Genomic DNA, 23,768 nt, shown 5'->3' on the forward strand with positions numbered 1-23,768 from the left:
GAAAAATTCCATGGACAGAGGGACCTGGTGGGCTACAGTCTATGGGGTTGCAAAAGAGTCAGGCAACTGTTTAGTGAGTAAACAACAGCTTCATGTTAGTACTAAAATTATATATAACCATAGGATGCTACAGAGGCTTTGATGCAGGGTACACCTTCATTTTGAAGAATTCAGAACTCAAACTAATAGAACAAGTATTTATTAGGCCAAGCAGGAGGAAAGTGGTTTCAAGACTTACAAAGGCAAGAAAACATGAAATAATGTGAAGTAATGATTAAAGTAATTGATGTTAAGTATCCAGACAAGGTAAATTAAACATGAGTATTGGAGACTTAAGGCATAGCTCAAAGTTTTGGGTGTCACACTAACACTCAACATACAGTAAATAGCTATTAAATGAGTTTGAGGAGAATAAGACATGCATGATTAATTATTATTAAAAGTGCCCTTTGAGAAGAGTGTGGATGATGAATTTAAGAGGGCAATGAAAAATTCTAGAGAGACAGATGAGAATGAGAAATAGAGAAAAAGAGGAAAAATTTAAGAAAGTACATAATTTAGCCATGTGAGAAAGTGAACTGTTGCTGTAAAGTGCAGAGTGGAAATTAATGAAATAGAAAATATATGCCACAGAATGTATAGAATGATAAAAATTTAATGTTTAAGACACAGTTAAGATTGATAAAAGAATTAGAAATTTTAGCAAAGCAAGAAAAGAGAGAGTGAACATAAACCAACATATGGTTAAAAAAGAGATCATCATACAGATGTTTTATACAGTAAAAAAAAAAACCTCATAGTGCAATATATCTGCTGATAGAATTGGACATAATTGTCAAATCTTGGACAAAATAATCTATCACACTGACAAAAGAAAATGTAGGAAATGTGAAACATCTATAACTAGCCAGGAAATTTAAAGTTAAAACCCACTCTTCCCACAAAGAAACATAATGAAGTTCAAATCATATCACTGAAGCTAATAACTTCCCATAAACTGTTAGGAAAACAAAAACAAAAACATAACAGCAGTCTTATATGGTCATCCAGAAAAAAATAGATAAATAGAAATATCTCTTAAAATGTTTTAGAAGGAAACTGTAAGTACCAAATGTGAGAAACAGCACAGAATAACATTTAAGACCATGAACATCAATGCAAAATCCTTAACAATATAGTAGCAAACGAATCTCCAGCTGTATAAATATAATAATGCATTCTCACAAACAAGTTTATTATAGGAATGCGTATTATTTACTAAAATATAATCAACAAATTAGAAGAAAAAAGATCATAATGATCAAAGTATAAAGAAGGTATTTTATTATATTCAACATCTATTTGATAAAGGAGACTTAGAGAAAAACTCACACTAAACAACATATTAATGTGAAATATTTGTGAAAGTTTTGCCTCTGGACTAGGCGGGGCACTGTCAACCCTTCTATTCAACTTTGCTCTGGAAACTGTAACTGGAGCAACAAGGCAAGAAATATATGAGATGTCTATGTGAGAAATATGTGAGAAATTTCAGGTCCAAATAAACGAAGTTATTAGGTTGAGCCATATAAAATATTACTCAAATAGATCATAATGTATTTAATGTAAGCAGTTTGATTTTAATGTTTGACATAGCAAAAATGTCAGATCTGTCCAAACTTATCTCTTGATTGAGTAGAATTCCAGTGTTGTTTTCATAGAAACTGACAAGTCAATTTATATATTCTTTTGCAACTAGAAATAGACAAGGACAATAAAGAGAAGTGTGAAGCAGAAGGATATTGATGTACTTATGTTATTGGATGTCAAAATATATTTTAAGATACTATAATGAAGTACTATGACAGCGACATGAACATGAGCAACTGAATCAATTCAGTTCAGTTCAGTCGCTCAGTCGTGTCCAACTCCTTGCGACCCCATGAATCACAGCACGCCAGGCCTCCCTGTCCATCACCAACTCCCGGAGTTCACTCAGACTCATGCCCATCGAGTCGGTGATGCCATCCAGCCATCTCATCCTCTGTCGTCCCCTTCTCCTCCTGCCCCCAATCCTTCCCAGCGTCAGAGTCTTTTCCAGTGAACTAAATCAATAAGGAGTCCAAAAATAAAACAGTCCACATATGGAATCCTGTTTTATGACAGTGATAGCATTGCATAGAAATAGAGAAAAGATGGGTGCTTTCAATAATGGTCCTGGGTTGTTTGAGTTTCAGCATGGAGAAAGCAAAGAGAAAGTAAAACCCTGCCTTGCATAGTATAATTAGCAAAAACCATTTTCTGGTAGCCTAGAGATGTGAATCTGAAAATTAAAATAATAAAACTTCTAGCAGATAATTCATGAAAATATTTTCATGAACCTTGGTAGAGGAAAATATTTTTTAATAGAAAAGGAAGCTTTAAACAAAGCCAAATTGACCTACATTAAAATGAAGACTTTTTGATCATTTATAAATGTGAAAATGAAAATGTAAGCACAGTTGTTCAAAGTATGAGAGCCTGACAGGTCAGTTCAGTTTAATCGCTTGGTTGTGTCCGACTCTTTGTGACCCCATGAACTGCAGCATACCAGGCTTCCCTGTCCATCACCAACTCCTGAAGTTTACTCAAACTCACGTCCATTAAGTTGGTGATATCATCCAACCATCTCATCCTCTGTCATCCCCTTCTCCTCTGGTCTTCAATCTTTCCTATCATCAGGGTCTTTTCCGATGAGTCAGTTCTTTGCATCAGGTGGCCAAAGTATTGGAGTTTCAGCTTCAGCATCAGTCCTTCCAATGAATATTCAGGACTGATTACCTTAAGGAAAACAAGGGACCTGATTAAGATGTGGATTTAATCATCTGCTTTTAAAGAGGAACTAATCAACCTCTGGGGCTTCCCTGGTGGCTCAGATGGTAAAGGATCTGCCTGCAATGCAGGAGGCTGGTGTTCAATGCCTGGGTTGGGAAGATACCCTGGAGAAGGGAATTGCTACCCACTCCAGTATTCTTGCCTGGAGAATCCCATGGACAGAGGTTACAGTCTATGGTGTTCCCAAAGTGTGGGACACAACTGAATGAGTGAAAGCTGCCAAGTAGGGCCACATACGGTAATGAATCCAAGGTAGCAACTTTCCTGTTCTTTTTTTTTTTTTAACAAATCTCTAGGCAGGGCTTCAAGACTGAATCAAGACAGCATAATTTAAAAAACAACTATATTACACATATAAATTATAAAGACAATATTTAGTGGGAAGAAAAAACAAAAGAAACATTCTTTACTATTTCATTTATATAAAGATAAATTTTCAAAGCAATGACAATATAACCATTCAGCAGTCAACATAATCATTTCGATGGAGGACTAGGGAAGAAACTCTGACTGCGAAAGAGTATGGGTTGGAGTTTGGGGATCTACTTTAAGATTCTTCTTCATTATATTGTGATTTGCTTTTTCACAATTTATTTGCTGTTTGACAATCTCACAAAATTAATTTAGCTATATGTACATTTACACATTTTTTAACAAATTTTCAACAGAAAATTTATAGATATGTATATATCAAAACAATCTAATATACATTGTCTTATACTGACATTCATTTATAAATCTAGATTGTTAAAAGACTGAATTTAACGCAGATGACACCACCCTTATGGCAGAAAGTGAAGAGGAACTCAAAGGCCTCTTGATGAAAGTGAAAGAGGAGAGTGAAAAGTATGGCTTAAAGCTCAACATTCAGGAAACGAAGATCATGGCATCTGGTCCCATCACTTCATGGGATATAGATGGGGAAACAGTGGAAACAGTGTCAGACTTTATTTTGGGGGGCTCCAAAATCACTGCAGATGGTGATTGCAGCCAGGAAATTAAAAGAGATTACTCCTTGGAAGGAAAGTTATGACCAACCTAGACAGCATATTAAAAAGCAGAGACATTACTTTGCCAACCAAGGTCCATCTAGTCAAGGCAATGGTTTTTCCCGTGGTCATATATGGATGTGAGAGTTGGACTGTGAAGAAAGCTGATTGCCAAAGAATTGATGCTTTTGAACTGTGGTGCTGGAGAAGACTCTTGAGAGTCCCTTGGACTGCAAGGAGATCCAACCAGTCCATTCTAAAGGAGATGGATCCTGGATGTTCATTGAAAGGACTTATGCTAAAGCTGAAACTCGAATACTTTGGCCACCTCATGCGACGAGTTGACTCACTGGAAAAGTGTCTGATGCTGGGAGGGACTGGGGGTGGTAGGAGACAGGGACGACAGAGAATGAGATGGCTGGATGGCATCACCGACTCGATGGACATGGGTTTGAGTGAACTCCGGGAGTTGGTGATTCACAGGGAGGCCTGGCGTGCTGTGATTCATGGTGTCGCAAAGAGTTGGACACGACTGAGTGACTGAACTGAACTGAGAAATACATTTTGCCGTCAAATTAAGGAAAATCAAATATGTTCATTTTATGAGCAGTGATTTTTTTTCCAAGAAAGCTGTTAATTTATTATCTCCCAAAAGATAGAATTTATTACAAGTAATTAGGAAGAAAGCATAACAAAAAGGGGAAATCCGCAAGAGAGTTTATTTTTCCCATCAGTCTTGTATTGGATAAAAAGCATTAAAAGTTTCTTGTTAAAAGGCCGTGGTAATTATTAAAGAAACTAGTACTAGAAGAGAAAATTTGCTAGAAACTAGAAATGGAGAACAAATGTAAAATAATTAACTGAATAAGTCATATTGCTAAAAAAAAATTTCCATGACTCATAACTACTCAGTGGCAATGATAAGCACCTCTTCATCTAACCACTACATTAACAACTAACATTAATCCAGTTTCATCCTGAAGATGGCTCAACAAAATTAAAAAAAAATTCATATCAAGTTCTTAGGATCTAATATACAACATAGTGATTATAGTTAATAATATTGTATTACTGTAAACTTAAGATTTGCCAAGAAAATAATTCTTCAGCATTCTCTCCAAAAAGGGGAGGGACGCACCAAATATATGAGGTGAAGGATGTATTACTTTGATTGTGGTAGCCATTGCACAACATGTACATATATCAAGTCATCACTTTCTACACTTTAAGTAAATGACAAATTTTTGTCAACTATAAAGAAAGGGAATGCCAAAGAATGCTCAGACTACCACACAATTTCACTCTTCTCACACATTAGTAAAATCATGCTCAAAATTCTCCAAGCCAGGCTTCAGCAGTATGTGAACCGTGAACTTCCAGATGTTCAAGCAGGTTTTAGAAAAGGAAGAGGAAGCAGAGATCAAATTGCCAACATCCGCTGGATCATGGAGAAAGCAAGAGAGTTCCAGGAAAACATCTATTTCTGCTTCATTGACTATGCCGAAGCCTTTGACTGTGTGGATTACAATACACTGTGGAACATTCTGAAAGAGATGGGAATCCCAGACCACCTGACCTGCCTCTTGAGAAACCTGTATGCAGGTCAGGAAGAAACAGTTAGAACTGGACATGGAACAACAGACTGGTTCCAAATAGGAAAAGGAGTATGTCAAGGCTGTATATTGTCACCCTGCTTATTTAACTTATATGCAGAGTACATCATGAGGAACGCTGGGCTGGAAGAAGCACAAGCCAGCATCAAGATTGCTGGGAGAAATATCAATAACCTCAGATATGCAGATGACACCACCCTTATGGCAGAAAGTGAAGAGGAACTCAAAGGCCTCTTGATGAAAGTGAAAGAGGAGAGTGAAAAGTTTGGCTTGAAGCTCAACATTCAGAAAACGAAGATCATGGCATCTGGTCCCATCACTTCATGGGAAATAGATGGAAAAACAGTGAAAACAGTGTCAGTCATTATTTTTTTGGGCTCCAAAATCACAGCAGATGCTGATTGCAGCCAGGAAATTAAAAGATGCTTACTCCTTGGAAGGAACGTTATGACCAACCTAGACAGCATATTAAAAAGCAGAGACATTACTTTGCCAACCAAGGTCCGTCTAGTCAAGGCAATGGTTTTTCCCGTGGTCATGTATGGATGTGAGAGTTGGGCTGTGAAGAAAGCTGATCGCCAAAGAATTGATGCTTTTGAACTGTGGTGCTGGAGAAGACTCTTGAGAGTCCCTTGGACTGCAGGGAGATCCAACCAGTCCAATCTAAAGGAGATCAATCCTGGGTGTTCATTGGAAGGACTGATGCTAAAGCTGAAACTCCAATACTTTGGCCACCTCATGTGACGAGTTGACTCACTGGAAAAGAGTCTGATGCTAGGAAGAATTGGGGGTGGGTGGAGATGGAGACGACAGAGAATGAGATGGCTGGATGGCATCACCGACTCAATGGGCATGAGTTTGAGTGAACTCCGGGAGTTGGTGATGGACAGGGAGACCTGGCTTGCTGTGATTCTTGGGATCGCAAAGAGTCGGACACGACTGAGCGACTGAACTGAACTGAACTGATACATAAATAAACCAGAAAAAGAGATTCTCTGTACAAAACATTGCAAGCCTATCTCATTTTATTGTGCTTTGCTGTACTGTGCTTCATAGATACTGTTTATTTTATTTCTTTTAACCAATTGGATGTTTCTGACAATCCTGCATCAAAGAAGTTTATCAGTTCTGCTTTTCCAACAACATTCACTCCTTTCATGTCTCTCTCATATTTTGTTAATTCTTTCCATAATGCAGACTTTTTATTGTTATATTTGTTGCAATGATCTGTCACCAGTGACGTTGATATTACTGTTGCAAAAATATTATGACTTGATGAAGGCTCAGATAGTTGCTAGCACTTTTTAGCAATAAAGAATTTTAAGTTAAATCATAGTATGTACATTTTTCAGAAATAAAATTGTTACACATTTAACAGGCTGCAGTTTAGCATAGACAACTTTTATATGCACTGAGAAGCAAACAAATTCATGTGACTCTCTTACTGCAGTATTTGCTTTGTTGTGGTCATCTGGAACAAAATCTGAAATTTCTTTGAGTATGACCATCCAAGTAATTCTGTAAAATACAAACAACTCTGTCTTATGAGGCTTATGAAGCACTTCTCAAATAGCATCCATTTAAGGAAACATTTATATCCTGTTTGATCAGAACGGTTTAGCCTATGTCTTTTGTCCACCATAACCATGACTAGCAATCCTTTACACTCTCAAAATTGTTGCTGTGTGGACCAAAATTATATGACTACTCAAAACCAACTAATGATTTCTACTGGCCTCTTTGTGCATCAAACTGTCAATTTTTAAAAGGCTTAACCATTAACTTAAACTGAGTAGCAACTCATAAGAATTTAACTGATTGGAACACTTCTGACTTTATAACCTATTCATATGACCAAAACTTTAAAGCTTCATCCATGTCAGCTGATGTACTGAATATAATGGTGGTGATATTAGATTTATTTTCTACTCATTGAGTTTTCAGAGTTCATGCACAGTTACTAACTTATAATTTTAGGCCTGAAATTACATAAAATTATTTACAACTTGGTATTATTCAGCAACGGTACACAGATACATTTGATATTCTTTAGAACTCTTGAAACAAAAGATCCATTCTTCTGAAATAATGATTCTGGAGGAGTCATTGTATTTCTACTTATTCTGACTCTTAACTTTTAGTCTTTTAAAGTAACATGAATGTAACAATAAATTTTCCAAACAGGTACATGGCTGGATTCATGCAAGTATGTGAATTTGTATTTGCCAAATGGCTTGGAACAAGTATTAGTTTTAATTTCCAATATAGATATTATAATTTGTAAAGCCATCTTAGAACATAATGTAAAAAGTAATTATTTTCTCATTTACAGAAAGATCATAAAATATTTTAATGTATGTATGATTGAATATCTAATTATAGCTTTATATTAGAGAGATAAGCTTCCTCTTTTGCAGCTTTATATTTTAGTTGCAACTTTTTAGTAATTTAAATATTTATTAGTTTTAATATAATAAAATTATACTGAAGTATTAAAATTTTAATCTTAATGTATATCTATAGAAAATGTTTAAAAAACCTTGTACTTGAGATATAGTTGGGGAAAAGCCAATACAAATATTTTAAAACTAATTAAAGAATATGATTCATATTTTTAAATCAACTTCAGATTTGTGACATTATAACAAGAATTGGTAAACTTAAATATAAATCAATAAAAGTTAACCAATCTGATGAACATTGAGGAAAAAAAGGTTGAAGGAAAAAGTAAAGGGCCTAATAGGCCAGTGACAACACATCAAACAGTCTAACATACTTGCAAATGGAATCCCAAAAAGTGAGGACTGTAGCCTAAACTAAAAAAAATGCCATTTGGTCACATTTTTTTTGTTTTGTAATTTAATACACTGCATTCTGATGTCCTTAAGTAAAAACTTTGGCTATATATAGATATTTAAGAATAGGCTTCACATTTCATACACAGCAAATTATTATTTTTTTAATTTTTTTATTTTATTTTTTAAATTTATTTAAGTTGGAGGCTAATTGCTCTATAATATTATATTTATTTTGCCATACATTGACATGAATCTGCCCCAGGTGTACATGTGTTCCCCATCTTGAACCCTCCTCCCGCCTCCCTCCCCATCCCATCCCTCTGGTTCATCCTAGTGCACCAGCCCCGAGCATCCTGTATCATGCATCAAACCTGGACTGGAGATTCATTTCACATATCATATTTTATATGTACCAATGCCATTCTTCCAAATCATTCCACCCTCGCCCTCTCCCACAGAGTCCAAAAGACTGTTCTGTACATCTACATACACAGCAAATTATTGCAGTAACCTATTGCATTATGTAGTAACTAAAAATTAAGTTATACATTGTATGTATTTTTTTTTTTAAGGAAAATTCAGAGTCCTGTGATTCAAATGTAACATTCCTGCAAATTTCTCAAGTAAATACAAGCAGTCATGTTGTGAGGAGTAATATGAGGTACAGCATGGAACCCAGAGAACCAAGATGGTTCTCGGGAGCCAGGGTGTTCAAAGGCCTAGTCTCTAATATGTATAACAATAAATTCAGGGCTTTGATTTATGTATCTAATTTTATTTTAATTTATTTATTGATCCCCTACTGCATGCCAGGCACTTAAACAAAGATTCTAAAACTCACGAAAAAGACTAGATTTCTGCTCATCTGAATTCTGGGCTTTTAGCCTAAATAGAAAATTCATTAATATTGTTTTTAATGCAAAAGACAGTCTTTTATGGAAAGTCTTTAAGTTGAGTGAAACGCAGAACCATTTATATTTAAACAGGGTATTGTCTCTCTTTTTTTTTTTTTATTATAACCATTCTAATAGTAACAGAAGTACCTCATTGTAGTTTTAGCTTTAATTTTCTTAATGATTAATGATATCGGGCATCTATTCACATGCTTATTAGCAATCAATAAATGTTCATAAAATTCTACCAATTCTAACCATTTCTTTCTCTCCTCACTTCTTTGGGATTCCATTTGCACATATGTTAGAATATTTGATGTTTTATCACAGGTCTATTAGGGTCTCTATTTTTTCCTTCAACCTTTTTTGCCTCTCTGTTCATCAAATTGGCTAACTTTTATTGATTTATATTTGAGTTTATCAATTATTATTATAATGTCACAAATCATAAGCTGATTTAAAATATGAATCATATTCTTTAATTTGATAATTTCACTTTGGTTTTTTAATGCCCAACAAATCTTTATTAATTTATTATTGTCATACTTCTATTTATTTTTTTAGACTTTCTTTTCTTTTTCTTCAGAGATATTTATAATAAGTGAAATAATTCTCTGCAGAAACAAGAGTAATTTCTATAAAGGGTTCTGATTTTGCTGAGTATGGATCACAATTTTCTGTATTTTTTCTTATAATGTTTTGAGTTGAAAATTGAGTATTTTGGTAATATCCCCTCTCAATTCTGATATCTCATCCCCCCTGCCAAAGTATTTTCATTAATTTCTTTTTCTTTCAGTTTATTGTTTATTTTTAGTTCCTTTGTAAAATGTTTTTTTCCAGACTAAGTCTAAGAATTCTATATTCCTTGCAGTGGACATTACTGATGTCTTTGCTCAGTTCAGTTCAGTCGCATCCGACTCTTTGCAACCCCATGGACTGCAGCACGCCAGGCCTCCCTATGTATCATCAACTCCCAGAGTCTACTGAAACTCATGTCCATTGAGTTGGTGATGCCATCCAACCATCTCATCCTCTGTTGTCCCTTCTCCTCCTGCCCTCAATCTTTCCTAGCATCAGGGTCTTTTCAAATGTGTCAGCTCTTCGCATCAGGTGGCAAAAGTATTGGAGTTTCAGCTTCAGCATCAGTCCTTCCAATGTATATTCAGGACTGATTTCCTTTAGGATGGACTGGTTGGATTTCCTTGCAGTCCAAGGCACTTTCAAGAGTATTCAATACCATAGTCCAAAAGCATCAATTCTTTGGCGCTCAGCTTTCTTTATAGTCCAACTCTCACATCCATACATGACTACTGGAAAAACCATAGCTTTGACTAGACAGACGTTTGTTGGTAAAGTAATGTTTCTGCTTTTTGATATGCTGTCTAAGTTGGTCTTAACTTTTCTTCTAAGGAACAAGCACCTTTTAATTTCATAAATACTTATTTAATTTTATTTTTTTATATTTATTTATTTTAATTGGAGGCTAATTACAATATTTTAGTGGTTTTGCCATACATTCACATGAATCTGCCATGGGTATACATGTGTTCCCCATTCTGAACCCCCCTCCCACCTCCCTCCCCACCCCATCCCTCAGGGTCATCCCAGTGCACCAGCCCCTAGCACCTTGTCTCATGCATCGAACCTGGACTGGTGATCTGTTTCACATATGATAATATACATGTTTCAATGCTATTCTTTCAAATCATCCTACCCTCGCCCTCTCCCACAGAGTTCAAAAGACTGTTCTATACATCTGTGTCTCTTTTGCTGTCTCACATACAGGTTTATTGTTACCATCTTTCTAAATTCCATATGTATCCATTAGTATACTGTATTGGTGTTTTTCTTTCTGACTTACTTCCCTCTGTATAATAGGCTCCAGTTTCATCCACCTCATTAGAACTGATTCAAATGTATTCTTTTTAATGGATGAGTAATATTCCATTGTGTATATATACCACAGCTTTCTTATCCATTCTTCTGCTGATGGACATCTAGGTTATATCCATATCCTGGCTATTATAAACAGTGCTGCGATGAGCATTGGGGTACATGTGTCTCTTTCAATTCTGATTTCCTCAGTGTGTATGCCCAGCAAATAATGCTTATTTTATATTTAAGGCTAACATTTAATATGTTTTTTGCTTATTTCCATGTAATGTAGTCATCAGGCAATGACTACATAGAGGTTGTAGGCAATCTATGTAATCCTTCCAACTCTGTCAATAGATCTATAGTTGCATGGAGATCAAATTTAATGTTCAAGCCACTTTTAAGTCATCACTGGATATTTCTTCTTTCTGTGTTCTTTAGTGCCTCCTATGCATATGTGTACAGCCACAGAGTATACAAGAATGCGTCAACAGGTTGAGTCCTCTCCCTTGTCTGTTGCACAAATGCAAATCCACAGCCAGAGATATTCTTTCTCTAACCATGACCACGATTTCAGATTAATAGAAGGAACCTATATCCCTGTTTCTTCTGAAGAGTCACATACCCTGATTATGATACTGGATATTGGTAGTACTCACCACTCCAAATGAATTCCCTCTAAACAAAGCAGAGAAGCTGCTCATTTATCCTCACCCTGGAAAAATGTCTCCTTCTAACAAGAATAAGCATGAGTGTAAGGGAAAGAAAAAAATATATGCAGCTTCAGGTCAAGTGCACAGATTCCCACAGTTCTTACCCACAGTTCAGTGATTTTTTTTTTAAGTATAAATGTATCTTAATTTGATTTATGCCTTTGGCCAAATACTAGAACAAAATAGTTGCTATTTCATATTTTTTCCTAGTTTTATAGCTATTTGTTGGGGAAAGAACTTGTCAAGACATCTCACATGGTCATAACTGAAAGTTCTACCTCCTTACAAAGACAAAAATAAGATGTGATGTTAAAATTAAGCTTTGGTTTGTAATCTTTTATTACCATCTGACAGTATCCAGTTTACTGGCTATAGGTTTATTTGTGTCAAAAGTTTAATCAGTCCATTCTAGTTAAATTTGCTATTATATTCGATTTGAGAGATGAGTGCTTTAATTAGTGGATAAACTATCAAGGCTGGTTACCATATTTGCTTCAGTTATTAAATTGGGTAGTTTTTGTCTCCCGGAATCTTCTTAATATAGTATTCCTCCTATCCTATTTTTTTCCTCCTACTTAGTATCCCACATTTCTTTCATTATTTAGCCAAACACATATATAACCTACTGCTTATGCGGTGTTGCCAGAGTTGACGAATGAATCACTAACTTGGAGCAATTCCTCACTATTATTTTCATACTTTTACTGGAAATAATTTCCTCCTAGGAGGATTTTTAAGCTACTTCCAGGAACCTAAATAACCTTATGTCTGCTAACCAAACATTTTATAATATTGTCTTATAAGGCTCAATGTGCCTCTCTAGAAAATTATGCATAATTTCACTAGCCCATCCTTTTAGTTGTATTTTGCCTTAACTCTCATGTTATATTCATTCCTATATTGTCTGCTACTTCACAATTCTCAGGTTCCTCACTGTCACACCTTTTATACTAAGCATGTAAGGTAAACAATACCATGGCAACATATAAAAGAGTACCTTTCCTTTTAAAGGACTGATCATTTGATGTATTTATAAAGTAATTAACAAGTTCTAACATTGAATTAAAACCTGGCTACAGTAATACCATAGAAGAAGACAAGGCCAAATTAATATTCAGCCTCATTTACCTTGAAATGTTTATATCCTGTCTTGTAGGAAAGAGGGGTGAAAGACTAAGGCAGTAAATTAGACTGCTCAAATACTATTTACAAAGATTTTACTGTGATGAAGGAACTCAGTATTAGCCATATGCTCACTTTTCTTCTTGAGGCTCTAGGAAATTTGTTTCTAATTTAGTGGCATGGAGACTATAAATGGCATTTTCAAAATTTGCGATCCATTACACTACCCTGTTTTCACTGGGATATGTATGCTTTAATAAACTCCCTTACTCTCACAGAGTACTGGGATAGGCATGCAAATGATTACAGTAAATTGCACTCAGAGTTTGCAGCATTTTTCTTTGAATGGAAATGTCTATAAAAGTACAAACATTTCAAAACACAAGCATATAAACAAAAGGAGAATAATTTCAAGGTCATCAGTTATGGCATCAAGGTACGTCATATCCCTTCTTTGCTAAAAGACTGCTTTTCTTATAAGATTTTCTAACCTATAACTATAGATGAGTACAAACCTGTAATATAACCTCAACTTAAATCATTTCACTTTCAAATGAGAATTCAGTTCTGAAGAGATTGATAGAACACAGAGCAACCATCGAAAATTAAATGCACAGTGACCAATGCCAGTGTGATTGAGGATTTAGTCTTATTCTTATAGTTATGAAGTTTTTTTTTTTTATTTCCCTGTAAGTGGGTGGATGGAGCAATTTTATATGCCACAAACATCTTTCTTTTCCATCTAATGTTATAATATATGAATCTTGATAATATTATAATTTATACCTAGGGAAGATTTATTCTGAATTTCTCCTAAAAAATCCTTAATAAGGATAGTGCTAACATTAATAGAAGTAGCAAGCATTTATAGAGTATCAACACAAACTTGGTACTATTTTAAGTACTATTTTAAGTATGTTTAATCATTATGGAATCATTCTTAATTTTAAAAATGTAACTAATTAAAAAGGGAAAAATTAAGCGGACAAATTCTAAGGTTTAGGTTGTATATTACTGTAATACTTTGTAATATTAAATCATTGGTTTAATATACAAATCTACTTTTTGTAATCTTTGAAACTGAATTCTGAAAGAATATTTGTTCTCCAATATATATTATTTTGTCAATCATGGCTTTTTAAATGTTTCATCACATAAATTGCAATTAACATAGCACAGATAGCTATTCTGTTATATTTGATTCTAGGAGGGACACAAACAAAATGAGAAAAATTTTAATAAATATGTATCTTTTTCACAAGAAAATATTTTAACCAAATTACATTTTTTAGAAGTTATGCAGAAATAGTTTGAAATAATGTGCTACTGAAGTGCAAAATAGACTATTTCTATTAAACCTGTAATGGGGTATTTATAAGTCACTGTGTCTCTTTAAGGCTTACAAATTCAAGAAACTCACAGAAACAATGAATTCCAAATGAGACTAAAAGAGTAGAAATACTTACCCAAGGAAAACTTTTTTGCAAGTAAAATTTGTAAGAATGGACAGGGAAAACAAAAACAGTTACCAACTTCATAAATGTTAGCACATATACTGGTACAGTAGAAGTCTATTCTATCTCTATTGCTGCGTCACACTCAATGTCAACGTGTTCTTATATAGCATGAGAATTTCACAAGAATTTTTTTCATATTAGTGAAAGGTATTACATATTAAACTGTCTTGTTATTTTAGTGCTTATGGTGAGTCGTGCACTAACTGATCAGTTTGAAAGAATATGAAAAATTTGGAGAAAATCCTTCATTTCATGTAGTCTACACTTAAAACATGTCAGAGAAAATATCCCATGAACTGTACTATTTTTTGGATGGTATCATCAGTAAATGACTTAACGCTTGGGAGTAAAGAAAACATCAAATTTCCCAAGTCACTGAAGTATTATAACGGTTTAAGAGAACCATTTAATCACAAGAATGCATAATTGCAGTGAAGTTTGATCGAATGAGAGGACAGACTTATTCTGAATAATATATTAGAAGGTAACATGCTATTTAAAACTCCCATTTCATCATATGTTTGTATAACTCTCATCTGTTGTTCTTTAATGGTGCAAAACTATTTTTAAACTTAGATTTTCCTAAGCAGGAGAATGTTTGCTGCCCCTTTAAAATATATGCCGCATAGACTCCATCAATTTAAATTACTTTTGTACAGTTAAGGACATCATCAACAAAACAAAAAGGGAAACTATTAAATGGGAAAAGATATTTGCAAATATCCGGTGTGGGGTTAATATCCATATTATGTGAAGAAATCATTTAACTCAATATGAGAAAAACAGTCTGGTTAAAAACTGGGCAGCAAACCTGAACAGACATTTGTCCTAAGAAAACATACAAATGGCCAACAGATGCCTGTAAAGATTCTCAGCATCGCTCTTCATTAAGGAAATGCAAATCAAAACCACAATGAGATATCAGCTCACACCTGTCATCATGGCTATCATCAAAAAGACAAGAAATTGCAAGTATTGGAGAGGATGTGAAAAAAGGGAAGCCCAATGCCCTGTGGTGGAAATGTGAATTGGTGCAGTCATTGGGAAAACAGATGGAGACCCCTCAGAGAGTAAAAATACAACTAACACACAATCACATAATTCTAATTCTGGGAAGCAGAAACATTAATTTGAAAAATATGTGTACTGCTAAATTCATTGCAACTCTATTTAGAGTAGCCAGGACAACTTAGCAACCTAAATGTCCATTGATAGATGAATGGTTAATGAAGATGTGGTATACATATTCAATGGAATATTTCTCAGCCACGAAAGAGTAATATCTTGACATTTGTGACAATGTGGACGGACTCAAAGGATATTTTCTTAAGAGAAATCAGACAGAGAAAGACAAATACCATAGGATCCTACTGATATGTTGAATCTAAAACATAAAACGAACAAAACAGAACAGAAAGACACTTAAGAGGCAAACTGCTGACTTCCAAAGGGGAGGAGGTAAGGGACTGTCTTGATAATATATATATATATATATATATATATATTTATTTTGCTTGTGGAAAGAAGACCACCCAAGTAAGAATAAGCAAAGCTGTATATTCATAGAGCTTATAAGAGAGTCAACCACCATCACCTGCATTTGACAAAACTCAAAAGGCAGCCAGGGAATTGTGGAAACTCTACAGCAGAAAAAAGGGGAAGGCTTCCGGTGAGCCTTGATTGAAAGTTGTTGGCATGGAAAAGCTAGAGGTGGATTAACTGATAGCAGGTCATCTAGTGTGATTAGTCAGCACAATATATAGCCTTTCTCTGGTTGGAAGTGGGAACGAAGGGAAGAGGAGGGCAAAACTAAGACTCATGGTTATTGACCAGATACAGATTCTCTGGCACAGACTGCAGCATACATAGGTAGTGGTTTGGCTTTCTGGCTACTGGCTGCTGTGAAGTTGTGGGTCACAGTTTATATATATATAGTTAAATATGTATGGTCTTCCCATTGCCATTTATATAGTCATTCTTGAATCTTGATGCTTTTATTATAATTACTTGCATTTCAAACATTTCAAAACACCTAATTTGCTGTATGATGTTAAATGTGTCTGAAAAGGATAAATGATATAACCACATATATGTACATATAACACAAATGTCAGAAGCAATCATATATCCTGGGTCTGCTCTTACCACCAACACTCTCTCTTCGTTTTTTATTCTTGAGAACAGTTCTGTTCAAACATGACACATTGGTCCTCTGTGAGCAAAGCTTCTATTTTCTCTCTGCACTTTCATCTCCTGTAATACTTTTACTCATTTCCAGGGAAGGGAAAATGCCAGTTTCTCAGTGCTTTGTGTCTTTGATGCCAGGATCAACCATGAGAATTGCTTTGGCCATGAGAACAAGGTGAAAGTGATAGTGTGCAGATTTGTAGCTTAGGTTGAAACTGTAGATAATTTGAATGATTTTGCTTTGCATTATGTGATATTCCAGTTGTCATGAAAAAGACTTGCCTGTGCTCACCTGCTGGTTCCAGGAGTTAGAGAACATATGAGATGCCAAAATGCATACATATGAGTAAGTCCAACAAAGATTAGCTAAAACCAGCCTAAATCAGTCAAGCCCCCAGATATTGTATGCTAGTATATGTTTTACATGTATTTTTCCAAAGCAGTTTTATACACAGATTGATCATTGACCTGAAGTTGTATGAATTTATATAAATTTAGGAAAATAAATTACCCTGGATTTCTCTGCGCTAGTGTAAAAAGTTTTAGTCATATATCAAATATAATAATAATGAAAATGTTTGAAATATTGCAAGAATTAACAAAATATGACATAGAGACATGAAGTGAGCACATGATATTGGAAAAATGGCATTGATAGGCTTGCTTAATTCAGGGCTGCTCACAGACCTTCAATTTGTAAAATATGTGATATCTGTAATAAAGAAAAGTGCAATCAATGATGCTTGTATACAAAGTGGGATTATGACATAATGGAAGTGGTTTTTATATTTGATTCATGGATTTAACATATATGTAATTATATATATATTGATATTGATAAATACAATTAAACTTTTTCGTTATGAATGGACAGAGCCAATTAATGTATTCTGAGAAAGGTATTGTATTTTCTAGTAAGGGAACTAATAACATATAGAAAGTGAAAGTGTTAGTTGCTCAGTCAAACTCTTTGCGACCGCTGTGGACTGTAGACCACCAGGCTCCTCAGTCCATGGAATTCTTTAGGCAAGAATACTGGAGTGGGCTGTCATTCCCTTCTCCAGGGGTTCTTCCCAACCCAGTGGTCAAACCTGGGTCTTCCGCATTGCAGGCAGATTCTTTACCATCAGAGAAGCCTTAATAACATATAGAGGACATCAACAACAAACCCCAAAAGATATTGATTCTGTGATTAATGATTCCAGTGATTAAACTTCTTCTGTCTCCTTTATCTCTGCCCTGCTTCTCTACCTCTATCATCATTTTTTTCAAGATGATAGTTTGGAAAATGTATAGTAAATATAAACTCAAGGTTAAAATGCCTAGTTACATATCCTTGTTTGCTATAGATAAATGGCTTGACTCTTACTTAATGTCCAAATTCAACCCCAGTGTATTGTTTCAATTTTATTATTAAAATTATGTTATTATTCCAAGTAACTAATTACAAAATCATGAGGCAGTTCTCAGTTTGTAAACAACTCCATAAATTTAAGTATATATATAGCTTGAGAACGGTAAAATTCACATTCTCAATGTTGTAAAAATATTGAATGGAAAATATTTGTCAGATATGATCACTGTTTACTCAATGATTCAGAGTCCATAGATAATTCAAAATGCACTTCCTAATTATGTGATACTATGTGCTGTGTGCTGTGTTTAGTTGCTCAGTTGTGTCCGACTCTTTGTGACCCCATGGACTGTAGCCCTTCAGTCTCCTCTGTCCATGGGGCTTGTCCAGGCCAGAGTACCATACTGCATTGCCATGCCCTCCTCCAGGGGATCTTCCCAACCCAAGGATGGAACCCAGGTCTCCCCCATTGCAGGTGGATTCTTTACTGACTGAGCCACCAGGGAAGCCCATGTGATACTATAATTGTAACTATACACAAGCTTTTCTTGTTCCTTCAGTTTTTCTATGCACTAATCATTTACCTTGATTTTGTTTTCTGTGTTACAGCCTCAAGTATAATTGCAGATGAGTGTTCCCATCTAAAACTATAATGACATTCTTAAGTGAAGCTAGGAAGTCTCAGTATTGCAGAGTCAAAGTGCATAACAAAAAAAACAGTGGATGAAAAAAACAAAATCTGCTTCAGGTCTGTTGACTTTGGTTGCTTAGGAGGTCAAATGAAAGTGCAAATCACACTTAAAGAATAAAAGACTAGTTATCACTATGCATACTAAATTTTCCCTCTTGTATCTTAAATAATTTGAGGAATATATTGAATGTCATTTGCATCCTATTTAAGAAGGAAAACCTACTGCAACTTTCAACCAATATTTTGTTGTATGATTTGTTTTTCTCTCTTCCCCATTTTTCTCACTTTAAATTTCCATTAACTTTAATTGATTTTACCTTATTTGCAAGTTTATTCGGAAAGCAGTGAAAGGAATACTAGCTTAGTAAATAGACTTTTCACAGTTACAACATTAGTGTGTGTTTTGAAAGAAATTACTTAATAATTCTTTCTTTTCTATTTAAATAAAATGTTCTAAAATATTTCCAGGTGTGTTTGAGCTGTTGGACTATCCATATCTCCATATTTAATCTATTAAAAAATCTACCTCACAAAATTCAGATTAATTCTCCAGATACAGTTTTAAAATACCGTGTTAATAAGTATAAATTGTTCTTTTTACTGTAATGATACAACTCCACTATTTAAGTTCAGATTCTTAAACCAGTCTGCATGTTACAATCATAACTCATTCATTCAACATATCTTGAGTGTTGGATATATTTCAGGTACCATATTAAGACAGAAACACAGTTAAAGAGATAATGATTATAAATTAACATATACCAAGAAAAAAGTTTTTTATATGAAAATTAACTCTCTAGTATAAACTTCCTACTACTAACGTGAACGTGAAAGTCCCTCAGTCATGTCTGACTCTTTGCGACCCAGGCCAGAATACTGGAGTGGGTAGACTTTCCCTTAAGTAAATCGTTAATTTGGTGGGCAGTTTACAGCAAACTGCAGTATTTACTTTTAAATTATACTAAATATATTGCAGATGAAATCTTTTTTATAAAAATCAATGTTCTGAATGTATTTTAAAATTACATTTTTGGAATTCTCTGGCAGTCCAGTTAAGACTCAGTGCTTTCACTGCTCTGGCTTCCCTGTCCTTCACCAACTCCCACAGCTTGCTCAAACTCATGTCCATCAAGTTGGTGATGCCATCCAACCATCTCATCCTCTGTCATCCCCTTCTACTCGTGCCTTCAATCTTTCCCAGCATCAGGGTCTTTTCCAGTGAGTCAGTTCTTCTCATCAGGTGGCCAAATATTGGAGCTTCAGCTTCAGCCCTTTCGATGAATATTCAGGGTTGACTTCCTTTAGGATTGACTGGTTACATCTCCTTTCTGTCCAAGGGACTCTCATGAGTGTTCTCCTGAGTAATAAATTACTGAATCTATTATGATAAAAAATTCAGAAACCATTATACTGGCACAGAAATTGTGTGAAATTAATTTTGGCTTTTTAAGTATCTTAATTACTAGGTTAAATGTGTAAATAACCCTTTCCTTCATATATGGTGAAAGGAGTTGGTGGAGACTGAAATAAGTTATTTTATTTAAAACTCTTCTTTTTGCTGATTTCTCTAGTAACTTACTGAGGTAATTTATATATTTAATATTTTTTTTATACTCCAGTAATCTCTACTAAACAATGAGAAGAGGCTCTGATGTAAACTCATTATTATGAGACTATATTTCCAATTTACTTCAGAATTAAATTCTTCATAAATTGTTTAAAATTTACATTAGGAGACAGTAGTAGATAACAGTCCAGAAATTTTCATTTATTCATCAATATACCTTAGGAAAACACCTTCACTAGAAACTCCAAATGATTGCTAGACAGAATACATTGCCTGGCTTGAAGTTTAACTTGAATCTTACTATTATCTTCAGTTTATTGTACTACATTATATTATTTCTAATGTATCTCATATTCTGTCATTGATATTCAAAACACTTTCCCTCCTTCCAAAGTTAACCTATAAAATCTTACCTAAATTAAACTATCAGTTCAGTCACTCAGTCGTGTCCGATTATATGCAACCCCATGAATCACAACACACCAGACCTCCCTGTTATTCATCAACTCCCAGAGTTCACTCAAACTCATGTCCATTGAGTTGGTGATGCCATTAAACCATCTCATCCTCTGTCATCCCTTTAACCTCCTGCCCCTAATCCCTCCCAGCATCAGAGTCTTTTCCAGTGAGTCAACTCTTCCCATGAGGTGGCCAAAGTATTAGAGTTTCAGCTTTAGCATAAGCCCTTCCAATGAACAACCAGGACTGATCTCCTTTAGAATGGACTGGTTGGATCTCCTTGCAGTCCAAGGGACTCTCAAGAGTCTTCTCCAGCACCACAGTTCAAAAGCATCAATTCTTCAGTGATCAACTTTCTTCACAGTCCAACTCTCACATCCATACGTGACCACGGGAAAAACCATAGCCTTGACTAGATAGACCTCTGTTGGCAAAGTGATGTCTCTGCTTTTTAATGTACTATCAAGGTTGGTCATAACTTTCCTTCCAAGAAGTAAGTGTCTTTTAATTCCATGGCTGCAATCAGCATCCACAGTGACTTTGGAGCCCCCAAAACTAAAGTCTGACACTGTTTCCACTGTTTTTCCATCTATTTCCCATGAAGTGATGGGACCAGATGCCATGATCTTTGTTTTCTGAATATTGAGCTTCAAGCCAACCTTTTCACTCTCCTCTTTCACTTTCATCAAGAGGCTTTTGAGTTCCTCTTCACTTTCTGCCATAAGGGTGGTGCCATCTGTATATCTGAGGTTATTGATATTTCTCCGGCAATCTTGATCCACCTTGTACTTCTTCCATTCCAGCGTTCTTCATGATGTACTCAGCATATAAGTTAAATAGGCAGGGTGACAATATATAGCCTTGACGTCTTCCTTTTCCTATTTGGAAACAGTCTGTTGTTCCATGTCCAGTTCTAACTGTTGCTTCCTGATCTGCATATAGGTTTCTCAAGAGGCAGGTCAGGTGGTCTGCTTTTCCCATCTCTTTCAGAATGTTCCACAGTTTATTGTGATCCACACAGTCAAAGGCTTTGGCATAGTCAATGAGGCAGAAATAGATATTTTTCTGGAACTCCCTTGCTTTTTCCATGATCCAGCAGATGTTGGCAATTTGATCTCTGGTTCCTCTGCCTTTTCTAAAACAAGCTTGAACATCTGGAAGTTCATGGTTCACGTATTGCTGAAGCCTGACTTGGAGAATTTTGAGCATGTCTTTACTAGTGTGTGAGATGAGTGCAATTGTGCAGTAGTTTGAGCATTCTTTGGCATTGCCTTTCTTTGGGATTGAAATGAAAACTGACCTTTTACAGTCCTCTTGCCACTGCTAAGTTTTCCAAATTTACTGGCATGATGAGTGCAACACTTTCACAGCATCATCTTTCAAGATTTGAAATAGCTCAACTGGAATTCCATCACCTCCACTAGCTTTGTTCATAGTGTCTGGCTCTAGGTGAGTGATCACACCATCATGATTATCTTGGTCATGAAGATCTTTTCTGTACAATTCTTCTGTGTAATTTTTGCCACCTCTTCTTAATATCTTCTGCCTCTGTTAGGTCCATACCATTTCTGTCCTTTATCAAGCCCATCTTTGCATGAAATGTTCCCTTGGTATCTCTAATTTTCTTTAAAAAAAAAAAAAAGAAAAGATGTCCTTTTTATTATAGGGGACTGGAATGCAAAAGTAGGAAGTCAAGAAACACCTGGACTAACAGGCAAATTTGGCCTTGGAATACAGAATGAGTCAGGGCAAAGGCTAATAAAGTTTTGTCAAGAGAATGCACTGGTCATAGCAAACACCCTCTTCCAACAACACAAGAGAAGACTCTACACATGGACATCACCAGATGGTCAACACGGAAATCAGATGGATTATATTCTTTGCAGCCAAAGATGGAGAAGCTCTATACAGTTAGCAAAAACAAGACTGGGAGCTGACTGTGGCTCAGATCATGAACTCCTTATTGCCAAATTCAGACTTAAACTGAAGAAAGTAGGGAAAATCACTAGACCATTCAGATATGACCTAAATCAAATCCCTTATGATTCTACAGTGGAAGTGAGAAATAGATTTAAGGGACTAGATCTGATAGATAGAGTGCCTGATGAACTCTGGACGGAGGTTCGTGACATTGTACAGGAGACAGGGACCAAGACCATTCCCATGGAAAAGAAATGCAAAAAAGCAAAATGGCTGTCTGGGGAGGCCTTACAAATAGCTGCGAAAAGAAGAGAAGTGAAGAGCAAAGGTGAAAAGGAAAGATATAAGCATCTGAATGCAGAGTTCCAACGACTAGCAAGGAGAGATAAGAAAGCCTTCCTCAGTGATCAATGCAAAGAAATAGAGGAAAACAACAGAATAAGAAAAACTAGAGATCTCAAATTAAGCTTTATTGTTATAATATTTTGAATACCCCTTATCCAAAATTTTGAATTCTAAAACTTTCTGAAAATAAAAAGACATTTTTTTTCTTTTTTCTAATATATCAGGCAGTGTTTGGAAGGTTCTTTCCTGAATCTAATTTGGTGGCAAAATGGAATCAGAAGGGTTTGAGGCTTTCAATGATCTTTGTTTCATAGTTTTAATGTGAACATGTATGTTTTACTGATAAATAGTCACTTTGTTTACAGTGTATTAGACACAATGCTCTAGAGTTGCTGGGTAACAGGCTTCACAATGACCACAAATATGTTGACCAGTATGTATATATGGAGGATGACATATTCACCAGATAACTGGAGGGATTTGAAATATTCATATCACATTTGAGAAAAGGATGAATAACTTCAAATACAGAAATAATGTAAATATATAGTCTAGAATTAATTACAGATAATAGACATCTTATAGAAAAATTAGAATTCATAAATATAAGCACTATTTGCTTAAAACTTATTATGCTAATAGTTTATTTCTTCTTAATTTTTTGAAGTCTGAATATGTCTGCAAAGGAAGAATAGATGTTTTGTTTAGACTTGAACCAAAAGTGTTTTTGACACATTTATACTCCTTCATGCATCTTAATGAGTTCAAAGAAAATTTAAAAGTTAATATCAATATTCAATGTTTAACCCTCTGGTTATCACCTTGCCATTTTTATGTTCATGTGTATGTATCTCTTTCTGTGTACATGA

The sequence above is a fragment of the Moschus berezovskii genome, chromosome 19 (assembly GCF_049115385.1).
Source record: "Moschus berezovskii isolate FMDL1 chromosome 19, NW_MosBer_1.0, whole genome shotgun sequence".
Lineage (NCBI taxonomy): Eukaryota > Metazoa > Chordata > Mammalia > Artiodactyla > Moschidae > Moschus > Moschus berezovskii.